Here is a 7421-nt window from a genome sequence, read left to right as displayed (position 1 = left end):
GCTGTGAGGGGGCATCTCCTGGTAGACGCTGGTCTCAATGCACTTCTGATAACTCAAGCACTCAGCCTTGACATCACCAGACGAATCAACACAAGAGCCATCTACATCCAGAGACACCATGTCAGTTGGTGACCAACCCTGTGACAGCAATTCAGCGGGAATCAGCAGGGCAAGACGAGATGTCCATGTTAACCGAGCTGATGAAACATTTGCTCACGGGATCCATACCAGCTTCTGAAGTTGAAACAGACGAATTACTAGTCAGGTTTGAGGATACCATTGCTAGCAAAAAGGAAAATCTTCAATCTCTGAGGACATCAAAGCTTTGGCTCCAGTATCTTGATATGATTAAGCTGCTATGATGCTTCCTCACCGGGGAGAGAACAGGGAATTGGGCCCTACACCTGCAAAGCCTATATGACATGCTGCCATATTTTGCAGCATCAGGACAGAACCTGCACCTGAAATCAATACACCTGTATCTACAAAAGATGAGTAGATTGTCTGAACAACATCCTGAAGTGTACAGACATTTCTTAGAAGGACTACATGTTATCCGACGTTCAGAGAGGTCTTGGGCTGGTTTTTCAACTGATTTGATCATCGAGCAATGTATGATGCGCAGCATAAAGACAACTGGAGGCCTGACAAGAGGAAGAGGTTTGACTGAGGCCCAGCACGTTATATGGGTACTCTCGACTCCCATATGTGCAGCGGTGAACATTGCTATGCAAGAGTTCACCAACATTCAGTATACAACAAGTGAACAGCGCAAGGATGAAAAGAGATAGGCATGACTGTCAAGCTATTTTGCAGTATCTGTCTCAAAGAAACCTTTTAGCTCGGAATCCCCATTGCGTAACATTGCAACTGGTGTTCTTGCTGGATCAGCTGTAGATGCATGTGATGCCAAGATGGTAGGCCAGGCAATCATAAAATCTATGGAAGGACACGCAGTGGCAAGTCATTCCCTCAAAAAAAGGGACCAGGCCATCATAATGGATGTCAAACTAACTGCCAAGAAACGAGACAATGAAGTTCTCGTCGACGGCCAACTTCTGTTCCAGCGTTTGGTCGCTGCTGGTTCCAGGTGTGACGACTTGTCAAAGATCTTCAGTTTCGAACTATGCACGTATCCACCTGCTCGATTTGAATCAAATGGTTTCATGAGGCTAGCCAACAAAGCTAACCTTGCAGATGCATTGTGGACATCAGAGCTTGCAGCTGCATCTGGTCCGACAACTGATGTGCAATATGTTCTAGATGGAGGTGCTTTGCTTCACCGGATACCATGGTCAAAAGCAGCTACGTGGGACAGTATCTGCAAGCAGTACACAAGTTACGTAAAACACAAATATGGCAAGGCCATAATAGTATTTGATGGATATTTGGATGGACCAAGCCCCAAAGATTGCACACATTTAAAGAGGAATGGTGGATGTGTAGGAGCAGAAGTACACTTCTCAAGCACAGTGGCACTCCAGACTACAAAAGAAGAGTTCCTCTGTAACAAGAAGAACAAGCAGCGATTCATTAACATTCTGTCTCAGAGGCTCCAAGAAGAAGGGTGTGATGTATTCCATGCAAGAGGGGACGCCGACCTCTTCATTGTCAAAACAGCTATCGCATCATCTGCAAGAATGGACACGGTACTAATTGGCGATGACACAGATCTGTTGGTACTTTTGTGTCATCATGCAATCAACACGTCACACAATATCTTCTTTAGGCCAGAGCAGAAGACACACTCACAAAAAGTTCAACGATGCTGGAATATCAGAGAAACAAGATCGTTGCTAGGTGATGTTGTATGTGACTATCTACCTTTTGTAAATGCCATCGCTGGTTGCGACACAACGTCTCGAGTGTTCGGCGTTGGAAAAAAGGTGCCATTACTAGAAATCAAGAAAGGCTCATACTTTGCAAAACAAGCATCTGTCTTTATGAAAAAAGATGCCAAAAAAGAAGAAATTGCAGTAGCAGGAGAACACGCAATGGTCTCGCTGTAAAAAGGACGCCAAGGAGAACCTCTCAATGATCTGAGACTCCGCAAATTCTATGACAAAACCATTTCTCGAAAAGAGATGGTACAGCCTCAATCCTTGTCACCTACACCAGGGTCCATCAAATATCACAGTCTGCGGGTTTATCACCAAGTACAAGAATGGACCGATGATACAAGTCATTTACCTGCTGAGCAGTGGGGCTGGAAAGTCAACAATGGGCAAATGATGCCTATTCTCACCGACATGATGCCTGCTCCCCAAGATCTCCTCGAAATAATGAGGTGCAACTGCAAGTCAGGCTGCAACACAATACGATGTACATGCCACAAAATGGACTGGACTGTTCTCTGGCATGTGGCGAATGTAGAGGTGTATGCACCAATATTACGCACTCAGCCACAGACACTAACTCTGAGGAGGAAGAATAGATTATTGCGAGACTGTCAAAGGTAAACCATCTTCCTATGCCTACACCACATGTTCGGTTGCACTACCACCCTTTTCTCAGAACATCAATATAAGCATCTATATCAGAAAAGGAGTTTATGTGTAGTAAACATTACCACAGCGTGTGGCGTTATTTGTTTTGACTTTACTTATCATAGTATAGCAGTTTTTAGTCATAAACCTGATCAAACAGCACTCATACTTAAGTGGATAGCAATCAGTGTTCCATTAAATATATTTACCTATACTTCTTAAAGTATGTTTTCACAACATGTATATGAACAAAAAAGTCTTATTGGGAAGCTTTTTGCATTTGTTTTTCTAGGTTGAACTTGACACTGCACTGTATAGTTTAAAATATACAACAGGTGTGATGATAAAATGTTTTTATATTACATGTGCAGTATATATATATATATATATATATATATATATATATATATATATATATATATATATAATCTGGCTTTACATATATTTTATGAAGTAAACATTGGTCTCATGAGATTCCTTAGGTCTGAAAACATACAGAAGGTTGCGACAAAATATATTGGTCATTTATGTTGTTGCGACAAATATTTACAAAGTTATGACAATAATTGATCTGCGTGGTGGCCATTTTGGATTTTCGCACTTAAGGGTTTCTTGGAAAAAAATCACGCTTGGTACTATATCAATAATCACTAAGCAATTCCTCAAGCTCATTTGTGGCAAATTTGGTGTTTTATCACAATTTTTCACATATCTTCAAAGCGTCGTCCAAAAAGCTGGATTTCGCTCGCGAGAACTGCCGTACTTCGGCCACCCTTGAATGGGCCAACTGTACTGTAAGGAAGTTCTGAAATGCGTTAATTTTGATCTAGATATATTCACCTTCCATGAGACCCTAGAAGTAGAGATAAAAGCAACGTTATAAATGATTTGGTTGCAAAATTATGAGCAAAATCATGAAAAATGGCAAAAATTGGCTGCCATATTGGATTTATGCTGATGAAGGGAATATCAAATATGAAATTTTATTATTCTAACTATAACATAACCCAAGTTCATAGGCTGCAGTGCAAAATTAATCATATATATATATGGCCTTTTAATGACCTACAAAAGCAAATATAAGAATATAAAAAATATTGAAATTTGACGGCGGCCATTTTTAAAATGGCTGCCAAATATTGTTCCACTAAATATATTCACCTATACTTTTAGTATGTCTTTCATAATATGTATAGGTACCAAAAAAACTTTATTGCGAAACTGTTGCAATTTGTTCTAGGTTTAGTCACATATTGCCTCGACTATTCACCTGTTTACATGTAAATGAATGGGAAAAGGGGCAGGGCTTATGGTGAAAATGTGTGGGAAGAAAATAGCATCGGATCTCTCATTTCCTGATACTTCTGTCGTACCTAATTGTCAATATTGTTGAATTCCCATCGTTTGCTGCCTTTTTGGCTGCTGGTTGCATCATTGATTAGGGGCATGGCTCTGCTGCTGATGCAGTTTATGAGAAGGCACTTGATGAAGTGCTCCTACTACCAGTATACTGGTGCTCATTTCGCCAACCTCGGAAGGATGACAGGCTGAGTCAACCCCCTGGTGTTAATTCAGTGGAAACGGGGCTCAAACACAGGACCTGAGGGTGCTAAGCCACCACCCAAACCGTGAAGCCAACACCAGGCTACCCATTGTTGAATTGAATTAAAAAGAGAAACAGTCTCAAAAGCCAGGCGATTAGCTCCTGGCTATCCTAGTAGGCCTGGGTTACACGGAAAAAAAATGAATTCAACTATATTGATAAGGTACGATTTATCAAGGAAAAATTTCGATGAAAATACAAATAAGTGGAGATATATTCTAAGTACACCGCCCCCCATGCCAAAAAAATAACATATCCTCCAGCACGCTATATAGCCGGGGTGCCTTCAGTGCCCTACGTTGCCATGTGCAGCAAATGGAGATGGAATTGGGAGGGAGCAGTGTGCAATAATTGATTGATTAAAATAAATAAATAATCGTAAAATAATCTTTAACCAATTGGCTAATAGCATACCTAAACCACCACTGTTTCATAAGAATCTGTAACCTTTTGAAAATTAATCAATCGAGACATTAAATAATAGGTTAATCAATAAATCAAAATACCCTTTACAGCCAAATCACTTGGTCACTGTCGTATCCAAATATCAGCTTTCTAGCTCAAAAGGTGCCTGAGATATTGCCCAGATGAGAACGAAAATAAACGAGTAATTAATTGATTAATCAAAAAATATAAAATACCTTTTTCGCCAAAGCACTTGTTCACTATTGTGCCCAAATTTCAGCTTCCTAGCTCAAAGGATGGCTGAGATATCGCCCAGACAAACAAACAAGAAAGAAAACGTAGTGACAACCGAGTACTCCCTTTCAGCGATGACATTGTGCAACGCCTGGAGAGATGGAATAGGGTGAGGCGGAGTACAACAGCATACAGGGATGAAAATATAACAGAACTAGAATGGTACTCAGTGGAGCGCATACCTAAACCGAGCTGAACACTTTACGTTTTGTATCCCAATGATGGGTCAGATCTGCATCCGGACCGTAACCAAAATCTAATTTGGCTTATTCTTGTCAACTACCCAACTCATCCACTAAGTTTTGTCATATTCTGTCAAAATTTTGAAATATCATGCTATATAAGATTTTGACCCCATCTCTCAATTGTGAAGAATTACAAAATAAAAAAATAAAAAAAAATTCCTCGGTTCGGGATCCGGATCTTCACAAAATCGAATCAACTCATCCTTGTCACACACCAAAGCTGTCCACTAAGTTTCAGCCAAATCCGTCCAGAACTTTGAGATATTCTGCTCACAGACAGATTTGGGTGAAAACGTAACCTCGGTCCACCTTCGGTGGCGGAGGCAAAAACATGAGAGATTCAGTTCAGAAAATTTAACTTTGACTTATCTGGAAGGAAGGAGCAGCTGTGTATCTGACCTACATGTGGAGCAACCCCGAACCACAAGTCCATCTCTATGCACCATTGAGACAAACCCAGTGGTCTGTGCCACCAAAACTTGATCACTGGGTGGTTTCCACAGAGCAAATAATTTTCTTGCGGTGATAGGGAAACATGTGGTTAGAGAGTTGAGTCTGGCCTTGGGAACGAAAGTGATGTATACAGAAAGGATGTCTTGACCAAGGAAGCCTGCAAGCAGAGCTCATGCAAAGACATCCCACACCAGAAACAATCATTGAGCTGGTTGTCTGCAGCTGCTTGAAAGGTTGTGTTGTAAGATGCAGTTGCAGGCAAGTTGGTTTGCCATGCACTCATGCTTACAAATTTGATGGATCCTATGCTAATGTACAAGTATGTCAATGATACTGAAGAGTGTGTGATATTCAAGTGATTTGGACTGCCAGAACTTACAATTATGATCACATTTTCTATGAAGTCGAATAACCATTATGCCACATCACTTGTGCTTGTCTATTTACTTAATCTCATCTGTGTTTTGTAATCACTCTTTCATGTTCCATGTGTTTTGTTTGCAAGAAAAGATAATTATGCTCATCTTACCCTGTCTATGATGAAAACTCCCACACATCCCTGCATATTTATTTCTCTAGATAGTTCAAGAACAAGAACTGGTCTGTTTTGCTTGAAATGAATTAAAGATGAAAAAACCCCTCTAAATACTCACTTGATTTGGAGCTATCTACATATTGAGATACTGACAGCCCTCTGCAACAAAATTTAAACAGGATTCCTAGCTGAGGATATTATCCAGTCAGTGTTTATTAAGATCCCAAAGAACCCAAAAGCCCGAGAATATTCAGAGCACAGCACAATAAGTCTCACGACTCATGTGATGAAAATGATTCTTGGAATCATTTGGGAAAGAAATGATCAGACGATCAGATGACATAAACAGAGAAAGATGAGAGCCAGTCAGGATTCAGACCAAATAAAAGAACGAGAGAGGGCATATTTAACCTGAGAGTAGTCATTGAAAGATATTTAGAAGTGCAAAAACTTGTGTATGTGTGCTTTATGGATTATGAGAAGGCACTTGATAAAGTTTAAGGTCAGGAAATAATGGAGTGCTTAGATAACCTGGAAATAAACAGAAATGACAAAAGGATAATTCAGAACCTATACTGGAATCAATCAGCAGTGGTGAGACTTGATAGTGGCTTGTCAGTCAGACAGCTTCCCCATCAAGAGGAATGTGCCAGGAATGTTTTACGTCCCCAAAACTAGTCAACCTGTACACTGAAGCTATCTTCAGAGACATAGGAAATCTACCAGTTGCAACATTGGTGGAGTGAACATTAACAACTTTAAATACGCAGATGGCTCTGCATTGAATGCAGTCAGAAGAGGCACAACGGGAAATCTATATTTTAAAAGGAGTTCTGTCTGTCTGTCTGTCATGTTATAGCTTGCGAACGGATTAACGGATTGCAATAAATCCAATGACTGTATTCGGGGAATTACGGGAAAGATGTGATGCAAAAGTAAAAAAGAAAAGAAAAAATAAAGGTCGGTTTGTGTGCATGGGTACATGGGCACAAGTGTCGAAACGACAAATGCCAACTTACAATGCTGATTATCCCTGCATGGAGGGCAGGATTTCACAGGAATCCTTTTTTTTTTGTTCTTTCCCCATTGATTAGCCATCGCAGCAAAGATTGGTATTCTCATCAGCAAAGCAACGGGTCTTACAAGCCAGTTGTAAATAAAGTGAAAGGAAGGAGTGAGGAATATGGATTAAGAATGCATGTGAAGAAAAGCAACAACGGTGATAAGCAGAGACCTAACCCCGGAAATGAAAATTTGAAGTCGATGGACAAGTCCTGAAACAAGTGAAAAGATTCACGTACCTGGGGAAGATTATCACAGACGATGGTAGAAGTGATCGTAAGATCCGAAGTAGAATTGAGAGAGCAAAGGTTGTTAGAATGAAGGTTGTGTCAAAAATC

The sequence above is a fragment of the Eptatretus burgeri genome, chromosome 6, assembly GCF_056783735.1.
Source record: "Eptatretus burgeri isolate ZD-2024b chromosome 6, Ebu_testis_v1, whole genome shotgun sequence".
NCBI lineage: Eukaryota > Metazoa > Chordata > Myxini > Myxiniformes > Myxinidae > Eptatretus > Eptatretus burgeri.
The sequence above is the reverse complement of the archived record's forward strand: the minus strand, read 5'-3'. Positions refer to the sequence as shown.